Source organism: Saccostrea echinata, unplaced genomic scaffold (genome assembly GCF_033153115.1).
Source record: "Saccostrea echinata isolate AGI-Se365-2 ecotype Australia unplaced genomic scaffold, CSIRO_AGI_Sech_v1 ptg000029l, whole genome shotgun sequence".
NCBI lineage: Eukaryota > Metazoa > Mollusca > Bivalvia > Ostreida > Ostreidae > Saccostrea > Saccostrea echinata.
Window position 1 is genome coordinate 7,659,589 of NW_026889778.1, and position 15,586 is coordinate 7,675,174.

At 31.9% G+C, this 15,586-nt stretch overlaps 1 long non-coding RNA gene across 1 annotated transcript; it reads left to right on the forward strand.

Moving 5' to 3' along the window:
• Positions 1 to 1,562: 1,562 nt before the first annotated feature.
• Positions 1,563 to 7,218, forward strand: LOC133194437 (uncharacterized). Its single transcript, XR_009722084.1, has 3 exons — positions 1,563 to 1,697; positions 3,956 to 4,156; positions 6,613 to 7,218. It is a non-coding gene; the product is annotated as an uncharacterized LOC133194437 (long non-coding RNA).
• Positions 7,219 to 15,586: the final 8,368 nt, after the last annotated feature.

Consider the following 15,586-nt stretch of genomic DNA (forward strand, 5'->3'; position numbering starts at 1 on the left):
CAGATTTTTATCTAGAACTCTAATTTTAAAATTCTGCATCGTACTGTTAGCTCTTGCAATAAATTTGAATTCTATAATGCCAATTAAACTACATTCAATTAAAAATCCACGATTAAATTCTATATGAAAGGCATTAGGTGAGGAACTATTTTTCATGGCGGAAGGTTTTTTTTTTATTTTAGTAGAAAATGATCAATTCTTTCTCTTTTTAAGTATTTACTTACTGTTTAGTTTGGACCGCTATTTTTCCATGCAGGAAAAAGTTCTGTTGTGCAGAAAGAATGTTTTATTCTGGTCCCCAATTACATATCATGAATTCTATTATCATATTGTAACAAATATAGCAAATTAAATATATATGTGCAGTCGAGAAAAAACCCCTAATTTTAGCTTAAATTAACTTGTTTTAGTAGCATCTAAAAAAATTACATTATAAATCCCCACTTTTAAAATTTTTTCTGAATATTTAAGATAACGTAGGTCTTTCTGATTAAATTCAGTAAACGTTAAAGACTATCAATTGATTTTATTGCTTTATAAATTGTTAATTTCAGAAAATTATTATTTTTTTGAGTACAGAAAGATCAAATAATTGATCTTGCGAAGTAATTTGAAACTTTTCTTTCTAAGAATTTTATTGATCTATTCAAAATTGAATACGACCATATTTGGTCCCAAAGTTGTTTTGGATGAAAAAATATTTATTATAGAAAAACAAGATGTGTTTGTGAAACACTGATGCCCCCGTATGGCAATTTATAGCGAAGGTTAAACTTTCTCAAATGCAAATCAAATATGTTGGTACCCAAGGTAAGTTCTTGTCCCGAGGAATTTACCTGTGAAATATGAAAGCCCTAGCAGCAACCATTAAAAAGATATGGAAAAGGTTAAAAATTTTCAAAGGTAAGTCAAACATCAAGGTCAAAGTCAAATGGTCAAAATTAATGGTGCCCAAAGGAAAGGTCTTTTCACAAGAAATACACTTGTGAAATATGAAAGCCCTAGCACCACACGTTCAAAAGATATGGCCAAGTTTAAAGTTTATGAAAAGTAGGTCAAACTCCAAGGTCAAGGTCAAAAGTTCAAAGTTGCTGATATCCAAAGTAAAGTCTTGTCACAAGGATTACATATGTGAAGTATGAAAGCCGTAGCACCAACCGTTCAAAAGTTATGGCCAAGGTTAAAGTTTACCAAAAGTAGGTCAAACTCCAATGTCAAAAGGTCAAAGTTGTTGGTATCCTAAGTAAGATTACATATTTAAGGACGTATGGTAGTGACGATTTTGAATCCACCGCGCAACTCCGAATGACGTAAATGAATCTTATGTCGTTCATCTCTTTAGTAGAGTTGGAAATAAAATTTACAATGCAACTTATTTTAAAGATATACTTGATATAAAATCATATAAAATGTGACTAAAATTTCTTTGGATTCAAACTAACAACAAGTCGAGGTAATTTTACGACTTATTTTACTTTTCGGTAATGTTAACAAAACGGATGTTTCGAAAAGAATGAAATGCGGAGAAAACGAGGATTTTCGTCAACCAAATCTATTCAGCGGTACAGCAAGGCTTCTTTGACTCAAAAAGGCGATGGTGAGCTGCGTCTGACTGAAAATTACTGTGCAAAGATTAAACCCATCATTCGAATCACAAACGCATGAGAACTCTAGCCTAGCAAAAACGATCTGCCCAGGTTTGTCTCTAGTATTTGACACCATTTAACTAACATTACCTCAGCAATTCAGTAAAAGTGATTGTGGCTCAGCTAAATACCGGTATTAGATAAGATATATATATATGAGTGAACTGGGTACTTTTTTTCTGAATTGGGGGCATGAATGGTTTTTATGTACTGTAAATAGACCGTTGTTTCCCTTTGGGCAAGTGTACATAGTGACAATCACGACATTACACCAAAAGGTGGCTTGTGATTTAAAGGAAGAAGAAGAAGAAGATTGAACACACAACATTATCAATTAGTGACGATTCATGTTAAAGTTTTTAAAAAAAAAAAAAAAAAAAAAAAAACCCAGAGATTTTGAGATTAAAAATTGTTATATTCTTCCTTAGTTGTTGTTTGCAATATAGATTCGAAAAAAAAAATAAAGAGCACTACACTATATTATAATAAAAACAATAACACTGGTTACCAGTGCACACATGAAGGGGTAATTTACATGATTTATATACAATTCTGTTTTGTAATTTATTTTTATATTGTGTGACATGATTGCATTCCGGAATGTTGGTGAATCAATAAAAATTCAAAAAGTTATTGATGTTATTCAGGTGCGCTTGATTTTGGAAAAACGTTTCGAGTTTTATGTACTGTATCATGTCTACATGTATGTATTGATGCTTTTAAATTTAGCAAACAGAAAATATATTAAAAGAAACAATAATTTATTATAAATGTCAAGTCATATGAGACACAGTTATAACTCAATGAAATTTGAAGGTAACCAGATGCAAGGTGTTGGACACTGTCTAGACAATATTTTCTTCCAAAACATACTAGATAAAAAATTCACTACACTACAACACAAAATAATTATTATTCTTTATTGCATAATACACCCATATGGGTCAAGCAATACAATTCATAATAAGAAAAGAAAAAAACAAAACAAAGAACAATGAATGTATTTATACAATAGGCGCAATTTAAGTAATTCACTCCTTATATATTACACCGATGTGGACCTTTTATTTCTTAATTCTAATGATTGTTTTATAAAAGTGAAAACAGCCGGTATAACTTCAATTGTTGGGCTAAGTATATATTCAAGTTTCTGTATGGGTGATTTGAGATAGAATGAGGAACAATTATCTAACATGGTTTTTATAAGTATATTCCTTGCTTGTATATTCAAATTACATTGTAAAAAGAAATGAAATTCATCATCAATAGTATTACATGAAGTGCATAATCTTTGTTGTCGAGGTATTTTCTTATGTCTACCAGTTTCAATCAGTAGGCAGTGGTCACTTGTTCGAAACTTGGTTAGTAATTGTCTATTCTTGAAACTATTTTCAAGCATAAGATATTCTTCCATATTAAGATTGTGTTTTAATTTACTGTACAAATACAGTTTGGAGTTTTCTGTGAATTTGGATATTTTTTCCATAGTTTTGCCTTTATAATTATCTAGTACTATTTTCTTCAACTTCTTTTTAACCGAATTTCGAATGTTGTCAAATTTATCATTTTTTTTTCCTGTAGTCATTGCTATTTAAATTATTTTCTTTAAATATAGACAGTGCGAGGGTATGCCACGAGTAAAATCCCTCTTCATGCAAAGACATATTGATATTATATGATTCTTCAATCATGGGGTTTACATTCTGAGAGTTTAGTCGTACAAAGTACATCATAACTTGAGTTTTAATAAAAGAAGAAACTGGAAGTCTACCTAGTTCACACAATGATGAAATGTTGCATGCTGTTTTGTTGAGTCCTAGAACTGTTTTACAATATCTAGCATGTACTTTTTCATAGACAGATTTTTCTTGTAAAGCGAGATTATCACATGAGTTGTTATTTTTCATTGCTCTAAGTATTGCTCTGTATGAAGGAAGATAATCATCCATAAACCAGATACTTACCACTAAATTCTTTGGCCTAAAACAGGACTTTTCTTTTTATTAAGATTATTTCTTTCCTTATTAATTTCCAAGTTATGTTGATGGCGGAGTGTCTGAATTGCAATTTTGACTATAATCATTTTTTTTAATTGAATTTTCTTCTGAGTTCATGAAAGCTAAAAGCATCAATACATATTATAGAGTATGTGAAACTCAATCATAATCATGTAGACCACACAATATGAAAATAAAATAAAACACTCATTTTGTATATACTGCATCTACATTTACATATATGCAGTGATAGGGAAGAAATCTCAGCTTTATAGATTTAGTAGTACATGTATATTATTTGAATACATGTAGGTATCCCTAATATTGTGGACATTGAACATGAAGTTGAGATGGAACAGGATCTGGAACCCTTAATATCTGCTATCTGGAAACTTGGAAGGAGGGTTATGGAACTGGGAGTGATATGACAGATGCTCTAAAATGTCCATGCCATTTCAGCAGCTCTTTCATGCTGTGGATATCCTAACTTATGGATCATCAGCTATCATTAAGGTACATTTACATTTGTCAAAATGTTAGGCTGTGGTGTTGTTAGGCAAAATTGTTTCCACTTTCACAACCCAGTGAACCCGTCCTATTTTGTAGCTGACCCTAATTTTTCAAAATGCTTTTTCAAGAAAAATATGAATATTCATTTTAAATTCCCCAATAATAGCATGTATAAAAAATTTCCACCATAAATAAAACACTATTTCTTTGACATCCAGTCTATGCAAAAGACATCGGACCGTCAGACCTGACCGATGTGCAGTGCCTCTGGTCCGATGCGTCATTTTTTACACCGGACCAGAATGTCCGATGTGTCTATGTCCAGTTTTGAGCATTATTATTTTGATGGGGAGTCATGTAAATGTTTGTTGTAAGTAAAAAATTTCTCACAAATCCAAATACGTAAATGAAGGTGATTAAAACTGTATGGACCATCTACAGTACTATGCGGGAGCAATCCCTTGTAAAAGAAAAGGTGTTAGGCTTACTACTCTGCATTTTCATGTGTTTCACTTTTTTACATTAGGTTTTTTGGTCCAACAAAAATTGATTCGGTCTTGTGTGTTCATTGATTACAAAGGACCCAATGTCCTGTGTGGTCCAAAAAACTTTCGCATAGACTGGACATCAGTGTTACTTGGTTGTTTTATTTTAAAAAGTCCACGCAAAAAAAAAAAAATTAAAAATATGCCTACCAGTACCAACTGGTACTCTAAATTTTTCCAGCATGAACATGATAAAAGTGGAAACAAAGCAGGTTTAACCAATCATTTTTCTTGGTTTTACTTACTAGATTATTATCTTTGATAATTGGCTAGATTTCACAATTAGTAAGCAAGTAAATTGTATTTTATACATGAAGTGATATATTACAGTATGAAGAAAAACATAAAAATACATGTAATCAGTCAATTAGACCTATGTGTCACTTTTAGACAAATACATGTATATCATAGTTGATACCCATGACAAGTTTTAGATAAAGTTTAAAGTACCATATGTAGTGATGTAACGATTAATCGATTAAATCAATTATCTAATCAAAATGGTTCCCGATTATAGATAATCGATTACTCAAAATATTAGTTAAAAGCAAATTATTCCTTTGATTTTTGATTCATTCTTCTTTGAATTTTTAACTAAATCCTAAATAATAATCTAATAAATGAACCCAATGATACAAATTATTTCAAAAATGTATTTTGGAAATCACTCCAGAATTTCTAAACAATTTATTCTACATTTGAAATTGAAGAAATATAATATTTGAAATTAATCAATTTTTTTTTCGATTATAGTGCATCCCATTATTCCAATAATCAATTATGAAAAAATCCCAATTTCCCATCACTAACCATATGCAAGAATTGTAACTGTTTGATGAATACTAACTGGTATATTAGGTTTGACATTAAATATTATGAATTATACATAAACACAAACATACTTAATTATTGTTTATTTATAGTACTATCATCAGGTCTCATTGACCCTTTGATATATTTTTAGAATAAATTTAATTTAATATTTTGAATAATTTGTACTTTTTTTATTATGAATATTTTATTTCCATTTGACATCTTACAGAACTTTCCTCATTTAATCCTTTCTTCATTTTTGCAAAGAACCATTTACACTTATTTTATCCCCAAGCCATAAAGTTAAGAAGTTTTGTAAATAATCACACATTTTTAGGCAAGGTGAAATTCCATTTTATTTATCAACAAATAACTTTTACGCAAAGCCAATTCAATTAAGTGATTCTTTTGATGTCCACTCGACTCAATTAGTGTCATGTCATTGGATTAGGATCCTTTGTCCAAACTGCTCTTTTAAGTTTGTTTTCTTCAAGAGGCCCTCGAGAGGAAATTTGGGTATATGTATCTTTGTTTACCTGTGTGGTTTTTATGATTATCCCTCTGGGGAGCCCTACCTTGACCAGGCCGATTTTTGTTTCGAGTGCCCAGCGCGTCACTTTTTGCTGGAAACTCAACAATAAAGAACGTAAAATTTATTCAGAGCCTTGGTCATCTTTTTCAGAATTATCACCCATGACAACTCAAAAATCTTGGTGATAGTACCATAGGGACATACAACTTGTATGTTTCATAGTTATTAACTTATTAAACATTTCATGTTTGAAATAAAGCCAACAGGTTTAGGTATGTGAAATCACTAACTGCCCATATACATGTAACAAGTTTATTGATGCAGACCTCTAGTAAAAAAGAAAAGGGGTGTGTGTGTGTGCAACCAACATCTTAATGAAAATTTACTCTATAGCCAAATACTATTCTCAGAAAAAAGTTAGGAGGACAGACCCCCCCCCCAACACACACAGCCATTCTGTAAGCCTGTATTGACTAGATCAGGTGGACAAGATCATTTGATTGTTATTAAAATGAAAATTATTTTATCACCTGAACTAATAACTAAAACAAGATTATTGTTTCTTACAGAGAGCGGGAACATCATGATCATATCAGCAATGAGACGAGAAAAGTTTTCAACTTTTTCCACAAAGAACAATCAATAAACAGGCAGACAAAATTACAGGTCTAAAAATAAATGGAATGAAGGTGTACAATAACAAGTGAACATAGAAGTTTCTCTTGTAACAATCAGAATTAGACTAAAGTTTTGAGTAACGACAAGAAAAGTGTAGTCACTGGATACACTACCATTTCCTATGATGTCCCAGTATTATCGAATGCAGTTTAAAACTGGCATTATCAACAAATTCGATATGGAGTTATTGATGGAAGAAATGAATTGAAAACTGTGTGTGACTCGTTATAAAAAGTAAAGTGGATTCTATCTCAGAATGCAGACTTTTTCAGTTGAAAGACCCCAGAGTTTTATATGAAAAGAGTCATATATCTTCAGTCTGTTTGAAATGTCCATGACATCAGTTGTGGATACATTATTGGTGTTATCAGAATTTGCCATGTCTGTAGCATCATTTTTAGATACAATGTCAGTGTTTGGTACTAAATGTAATAAGTTTTCATTAATTTAAGTTTGGTCAAATTACAAATTATTTTTCTTTTTTTTTTAATTGTAGATAGAGCAAATAAGTTTTCAATATGTTAATGTATTTTGATTCTCATGAATTTTGCAATATTAAATACGTTTCATTATAAAAATTATTTCATTACCATATCATTGTATGAACAGATGCTAAATACACTGCATGTTAAAAAAAAGAGTAGAACCTGGGAAATTCATCTTCCTTATTTTTAACAAGGTTTTCCATTGGAAAAATGATGAAAATGGCACACAAGGACTGCTAATGACCCAAATGCATGCCATGACCTTGACTCAAGATCCTTTTATCAAGTTAAATGTCATTTTAAGAATAACATTGAATTCCTGTATTTTGTATGGAGAACATGAGATGCTCATACTGATCATAAATATTGCATATAACCTAAGGTTACATGTGTGTATTGAGTAACTGACCTTGACTCAAGGTCATTCCAGCAAGTTCAAGGCTTCTGGCAGAAAAGGTTATTATTTGTACCTGGTCTATTACTCTCAAATGGAGGCTAATTGGTAGTTGATACTAGACACAAAAATTGCTTATGACTCAAATCTGTGTCATAATCTGACCCAATGTCATGAGTGTATAATCTCCTACAACTTTCTTGTATTAATAATCTCCTGTCCCTCATGCATATGGTTACATTGAGGAGGTAATAAGCTGCCTCACATCATGTACTGTAAGTTTTTATCTTCATTTATAAGCTCCTGTCAGTGTGTGAGAGTTATGTCAGGTGCAGTATTACAAAGCTGCTCAAGCCCGTAGAATGCTGGGGGACCTACTTTTTCCGAGTATAAGTAGTTTGCTATAGTGATTGCCGCCCCCCCCCCCCCCCCCCCCATTGCTACAAGGTCAAGCACTGTCAATTTCCACGAAATGGACATTTAATTAGTTTTGTTTTTTTTTTTGCTCATCAGATTATTTTGGAAAGTTGCCCCTCCCCCTATTTTTGGTGAGTTTAGTTTTTTTTTTGCTTGACAGATTTTTTTGGGGGAAGGTGCCCCCCCCCCCCCCAACTTTTGAAACCGTTGCTACAAGCCTGCTGCTTGACTTGTAAACTTATGATACTTATTATTAGAGAAACAAAGGTTATTTTAACCATAAAAAGAAAACTAGAAAAAGATATTTAAGATAAATAGTTTAAAACCCTTCAAATTATAAAACATAAGTTCATCTATTTTAGTGAAGGACTATTTTTGTACTTTGTGGTTTTACCTCTTAAAACTTTATCTGATTTTGTTAAATATTGCTGTTACTCTACACCATATTGTACACATGCATAGCAAAGTACAGTGTAGTATATTGTGGTGGTGTCACTATTTTCCCTCGCTTCAACAGCATGTATGATGGTTTAGTCAGACTTGTAGCAACAATTTCAAAAAAAAGGGGGGGGGGGGCAACTTCCCAAAAAAATCTGATAAAGGAAAAAAAGACCAAAAAAAAGGGGGCAATATTTCTCAAAAATCTGACAAGCAAATATTAAAAAAAACACCTAATTTCACTATCCAAATCCTGGAATTTGCTAGTGCTTGACATTGGAGCAACTAGCATCTAAGGGAAAATTTACTAGAACAATATACTTTACTCAGAACCCCCCCCCCCCCCCGCATTCTACGGACCTGGGTTTAATAGCTGGTAAATTAATAGTTACTGAATCATATCTAATCTTTCAATATTGCTGAAGATGGAAAATATTCATTCAAGACAAAGATTTATTATTAATTAAAATTAAACATGGAGACATATCAGATATACTAGAACGAATGTACAATAAGCCTCGAGCATTCTGTCTTCGTCAATTCACTTTATTTCATCCGTTCCACTAAAACGTTAGAAATTATAAGCCGGAGTTTCAAATTCTATTTTTTTTTTGTTCAAAACAATTCATAGATAATTGTAAACAACTCCTCCAAGTCTACTTTCAACTTTGATTCCGATTCGGCATTTTGTGTACGAGTTGCAAACTGGAAGTGACGTGTACACGATAATGTACAAAACCAAACCGGGAAATCGGAAGCTTTTCGGATTGTTCGGCAAAAATTTGGTGAAAAGCATTGCCCGCCGTGTCACAAGAGAAAAATAATAACTATAATAAAAATTTGAGTTTAAAACGACAAAATCAGGAGAGTTAGAAACTATAAGCAAGTAAATAAATTGCAATCTCATTATTTTAACATTTTATAACAGCTTTTTGAGCAGAGGAAATTCGGGTCAGGAAATTCGGGAGCACATTTCTCCAAAACTACACACTAACATTATAATTTTTTATTAGCAATTTGTAAAGCAAGCAAATCACTATAAATATAGCATAAGATATCAAACTTTTAATTATTCTTTCATTATTAAAAAATACGTTGTACATATACATGAACCCATTTTCCCAATAAATTGTCATGATATAAATGAATCAAAATTAATTTGTCTTTTTGGCTTTTTTCTTGCACTATTTTGTTTTGAAATTAAAATTTCAATATTGTGGATGACATCTTTTTCAAAAAAAAAAAAATTATGTTGTTTTTATTGTTGTTCTCAATTTTTTAAAAATTGGTTATAAAAATATCACTTTATCATACAGAGTTACTCCCCTTATTTTAGTGCATCATAATTTTAGATTTACTCACTAGAACCTTTTCTTATAATATTTTATGAAATATATAAAGGTACTTCTTTCATTTTATGTGGATGTTTTAGAGTTTTAATTACTCTGAAATTAGGACTTGTCAGTACCATACTCCCTTAAGGACATACGCAACGTAGTTTGAACTTTATTGTCTTTTTCCCTGGAGTTGATCATGAAGAGTTCCAATACTTAAAGGAACTGTGTGCTACATTTTAATGTCTATTTATGCTGGTGTACACTTCTTCTAAAACAAGTTTGGATAAATAAAACATCTAGAATATATGTTTAGTATTTTTTGTATATTTTTCTTTGAATTAGACATGAATTTTCATCAATTGATATCTTTTCAAAACCCCTGGTAATGCATGCTGATTTTTTGTCTACGAACATCTAATGGCACTATAATCTTAAATTAAGAATATCTTGAAAAATTATCAGTAAGTAAGGTACGTTGCGTATGTCCTTAAAGTATGAAAGCCCTAGCACCAACCGTTCAAAAGTTATGGCCAATGTTAAAGTTTTTCAAATGTAGGTCAAGGTCAAAAGGTCAAAGTTATTGGTATCCAAAGGAAGGTCTTGTCACAAGGATTGCACATTTGAAGTATGAAAGCTTCATAAATTCATAAATTCTGTCTCTTTTAACACTTTCGTTTCCGCATGATATCTCGCGAATTCTTTAAGCTTTTGCAATGAAATTTTACATAACAACTCCCTGTGGTCTAAGGAAGACCTCTATTGATTTTGAGGTCAAAAGGTCAAAGTTCAAGGTCGTAAATTCACCAATTCCGTCTGTGTGTAACACTTTCATTTCCGGGCGATATCTCAAAAAGCTTTTGAGCTTTTGCAAAGAAATTTTATACCATAACTCCCTATGGCATCTCTCGCCCCTCTCAAAGTGTCCCGCCCCGTTTTTTTTTTTTATTGTATATTTAAAAGTCGCTTGGCACTATTTTTATTAGCACAGGGGCATGTGGAGAGTTATTACGTATAATACAGGTTGTCGGCCGACTTTATATTCTAATTACATCTATTAGAACTGTTTAGTAAACTCTAAATTAAACAATACGTAATGTGTAAAATTTTGACAATATCGAACGTGAATATAAACATTATATGTGACCTAATGTTTGCATTTTATCAGACTTAACTCAATATGAGTCATATTATGGAAATGAGTAGATCAACGTCTTGTTACATAGTCAAAGAAGCATAACTCTTACGACATTATCATTACTGATTTTTGTGTGTGACCTAGCGTTTGCCTTTAATTTGCTGTATAATCAAGTGCCTCCGTGGTCTACAGGTATGTTGCTCGCTTAGCAAGCGAGAGGCCCGGGTTCAATCCCCGATCGATTCTATTCTTCTTTTTTAAATTTTTTTTTTTTTTTTTTTTTTTTTTTTTTTTTTTTTTTTTTTGATTTACTAAATGATACTATTCAACATGTGAAATGAAAAAGTTATGATGTCTGGCGTGTACAAACTTATAAAATCATTATAACAGTGTGATAAATATTCTGTATATTAAAAAGAATCTTCTACACACATATTAAAGAATAAGCAATCAAATCTTTATATCCATATTGGCATTTTTTCTAATTTGCTTCAATATACATGTATACATTTAATAATTCTACAAATACGGTTTTGTGACCCCCTTCCCCCCCCCCCCCTCCCCCGAACTGCGCAAAAAATAATAAAAGTGAAGTGAATTCAACAATGAAAATTCCGTAAATTTATCCTGTCCGCTGCCCATGCTCTTCAAAAATAATAATAATAAAAACTCTTCAGACTTTTGATAGCAGGATTGAACCACCTTAAAATGGAGGTAGGATTTTGAAATAAAAGAAGAAAAGGTGTCACTAGAAACTAGAGAAAATGTTACCATTTTTATGCAGGCTTATGCACATTTGTCATTAGGCAAAAGAAAGAAGAATGGTAAAGAAATTTGTCGTATATTTACACACACACACACACACACACACACACACACACACACACACAGAGAGAATGCTTAAACACGCGATTTAATTCAGAAATTCTATTTATGATAAATAAGTAATTCAGGTCTTTCTATTTTGTCAGTAGAAAACATATTTTTTTGCAATTATCTCTTCATTTGTTGAATTAAATGTCAGAATCGGATGATTTGTTCTAAAAAAAAAAACGTATTTTCCAATGTCCTTGAAAGCAATGGCATATAACAAGTGCTGAACTCAAAATGTGATAATGTAATATTCTAACAAATATAATTATGTAACACATTGCCTTCAGGTTCTGGGAACACAAAACATCTTAGACTTAAGTCAAAACTGTATTGCTTAAAGTTTGTAGAGGTCATGTTCATGTAGTTCAAAACAAAAAAAAATGTGTTTAGAACAACACTTCCAAAATTCTGCCGTCTGAATTTTTTTAATTTCAGTTAACAGTTAAAATCGAAACATATATAGAAGTCTCAAACTTTGAAGGTTGTTCAAAATTAACCTGTTTCTTGATCCTGGACAAGATACGAAAAAATGCTCATAAAAAATAGCAAACAGATTTAAAAGGGAATTACATAATGATAGGAGATTTTGCAAAAGGTTACATAAGGATGGAAGAGCAAAGCGGAAGCTAGGAGAAAGGGTTACATGTAAACGGAAGTTACATTCACAGGTACTTGTGGACAGGACCCCCCCCCCCCCAATATGCCCCACAGGTCAAAAAATATTTTTATGTATTTTTTTCATAAATTATTCTTCTAGAACACATTTACAATGTATTCCATAAGAAAAATCCAAAAAACAACGTAGAATTAACGTTTTACTAAAAAATCATACCCGCGGTATTTTATAATACCGCGGGTATGATTTTTTTAAATAAATACATAAAAATATTTTTTGACCTGTGGGGCATATTGGAGGGGGGGGGGGGGGTCCTGTCCACAAGTACCTCTGTTTTATAATACCGCGGGTATGATTTTTTTTAGTAAAACGGTAATTCTGCGTTATTTTTTTGGATTTTTCTTATGGAATACATTGTAAATGTGTACTAGAAGAATAATTTATGGAAAAAATACATAAAAATATTTTTTGACCTGTGGGGCATATTGGAGGGGGGGGGGTCCTGTCCACAAGTACCTGTGGTTACATTAAGATAGTAGACAGAGTTAACAAGAATTTATATAAATTCTCACAAATGGAATACCAGCCCAAATTTACGGTCGGAATTTCTTATCTTACACGCTACAATATAAAATTATGTAAAAATTCAATATCCATACAATACGGATATTTTAAAAGGATAACTGCACTTAACGCTGGGTTTTGGGTCTTTTACGTTGCTTCTGTTGTTTTTATATCTTAATCTTATTTTCTAAAGAATCCTGTCAATTTGGCACCGAATTTAAATGTTAAACTGATTTTAGACTGTAATACAATAAAATAATCCTATGTTTTTTGTCCTTAAGTACTGCTTTCCAAATATAGGGAATATACACTTACATGTACCTGCCCTTGATTAAACATTAGGTATGCATGAGAGCTAGGTGGATATAAGTATTGTAAGAATGGGTCTAAAATTAGACCAAATAAATAACAATGATGTGTATAAAAATAGGAAATTACTCTTTCTCATCCCCCTCCCTTTATTCTGTATGGCACAAGTACACTATTTACAAAGGTTTCAAAACGAAAATTAATAATATCAGCATGTCCATGTAAGTAAAGAATATTCTCAATCGATGCCTGAAAATTCAACGTATTTGAGCACGGTGTCCTATAGTTAGCATAAAACATGCTATCTTACAAATCATGTGGTGAATTATAATATTCGACATTCCACAGCCTTGGTTAGAACAGAGAGAGCGAATGTAAGAAGAAGCAGTTTTTTTCGCTTTTAAACAATGAGCACATGTTTGTCTATTAATCTACCTTTGACACATTATTAATGCAAATATACAACTACTGTTAAACGGAGAACAATAGACAAACATACGCTGACTATGTATAAAGTCAGTAAAAAAATCAGATGTGGATACTTAAAAATTCCCAGGAACTTTTGGAAAATTTGAAATCAACAACTTCTCAACTTTATACACAGCCATTCCCCACGGTAAATTAAAGTCCAGGCTTTTCGATATCATTGAGAGCTGCTTTTCCAATAAAAAATGGAACTCGTAAATTTACTTACCTTGTCATTGGTCATTTTCAAAATTATTTTGCTCTTGCGTGTCGAATCAACTGAGCGGTATAAACCCCGTATGCAGGTGATGAATGTATATTGCTGCATAAGTAAGGGAAGTTGACGACTGAAAAGTTAAAGTCATCACGTTTATCATAAAGTTTGGTTGTTAGATTACCATTGATGTCTTTTTCTAGTAAATTATCCAAATATGAAACAGATGTGTCAGACTCTGTGGTATCTTTTATTTCAAGCTCACTGGGATATATTGTATCGACATAAGAATGGAAATAACCATTGTTAATTGACAATACGTCGTTGATATATCTAAATGTCTAAACATCTAAACATCTTTTTGGATAATTTTGCAGGCTTAAGTTAATTCAAGTTACACACAAATACAATTTTGTTTTTGCTAACTTTTGAGGTTTATACATTAGCTTAAAATGTATTGTGGTTTGCCCAGCATAAGTTGCTCTTTCTGAAGAGAAATAATTCACACCTCTTACATAACATATATAATGTGTTGTTAATAATGAGATCAGAAACCTGATAACATTTATAAAATACCTATTCCGGAAAAAAACCAATCAATCCAAATTAAACAATCCTTTTTCAACCTTAAATTTTTGTTGCTGTCCAATTCTTCAATAAAAGTGTCGGAAACTAACATAACTGAATGATAACAAGAAATGTCGGAAACTAACATAACTGAATGATAACAAGAAATGAGAAGTCATACTAAAAAAGAGGTAATACAAGGATAAAGGATAGGTTTACACGAGAAAGTAACTATACGAGTGTTGATCCGAAAGTTCGTGGAATTTATTTATAAAATTTTATTGTGATTTGATGAAAGCACATAATAGGCATATTTATAATATAGAGTCATTATGCAACAATACTGGAAAATTTCCCCACGTTCCAGTTACCAATAAGGTCACATTGAACATTGATAGTTGGAAAATCCGGGGAAGACTTCGACATAACGTCAAGTTAAGTATGTCATGTCACGTTATAGGAGCGTTATAGAAGCATCTCACCCTCATGTTCTATTCGAGTAATTCTACGGAATATTCTGCCTTTTTCTCCTTCTTTCTCTCAAGAAAAGCCTGGGTATCCTCTCGCACCGAACGACTTATCTTCATATTACACTCATATTTCAAAAAATACTCCCGATCTTTCCATTTGATGTTTCAATTTTAGTAGCAAAGTCAAGCACAGTACGTCATGATCAGCGGTCAACGTCCATCAACGCTTAATTTGTCTACGAGAAAAAAAGACCCTCCCAAAGGCGGCCACACCTCTGATCAATCTCAATGGAAGTTCTATTTTTCTTAAATTTCTCACGCCACTGGAAAACCAGTTGCTCAGTGCATTTTTCTCCAGCCTGTATCAGTTGTATACCCCTTTAAGTCAGAGTGTTCCCAAGATTTTAACAAAACTTATAACTTGACCGAAATGTGACGTTCTCTAACAATTAAAAGATGAACAATAAGTCATCCTCTAATAACCTAAATATCAAGTTAAATCAGTAAAACTCTCACATACAGGTATATTAGTGGTCAAGCAATCGTAATAATGACATAATTGTCCTTTTATTTGCCACTTA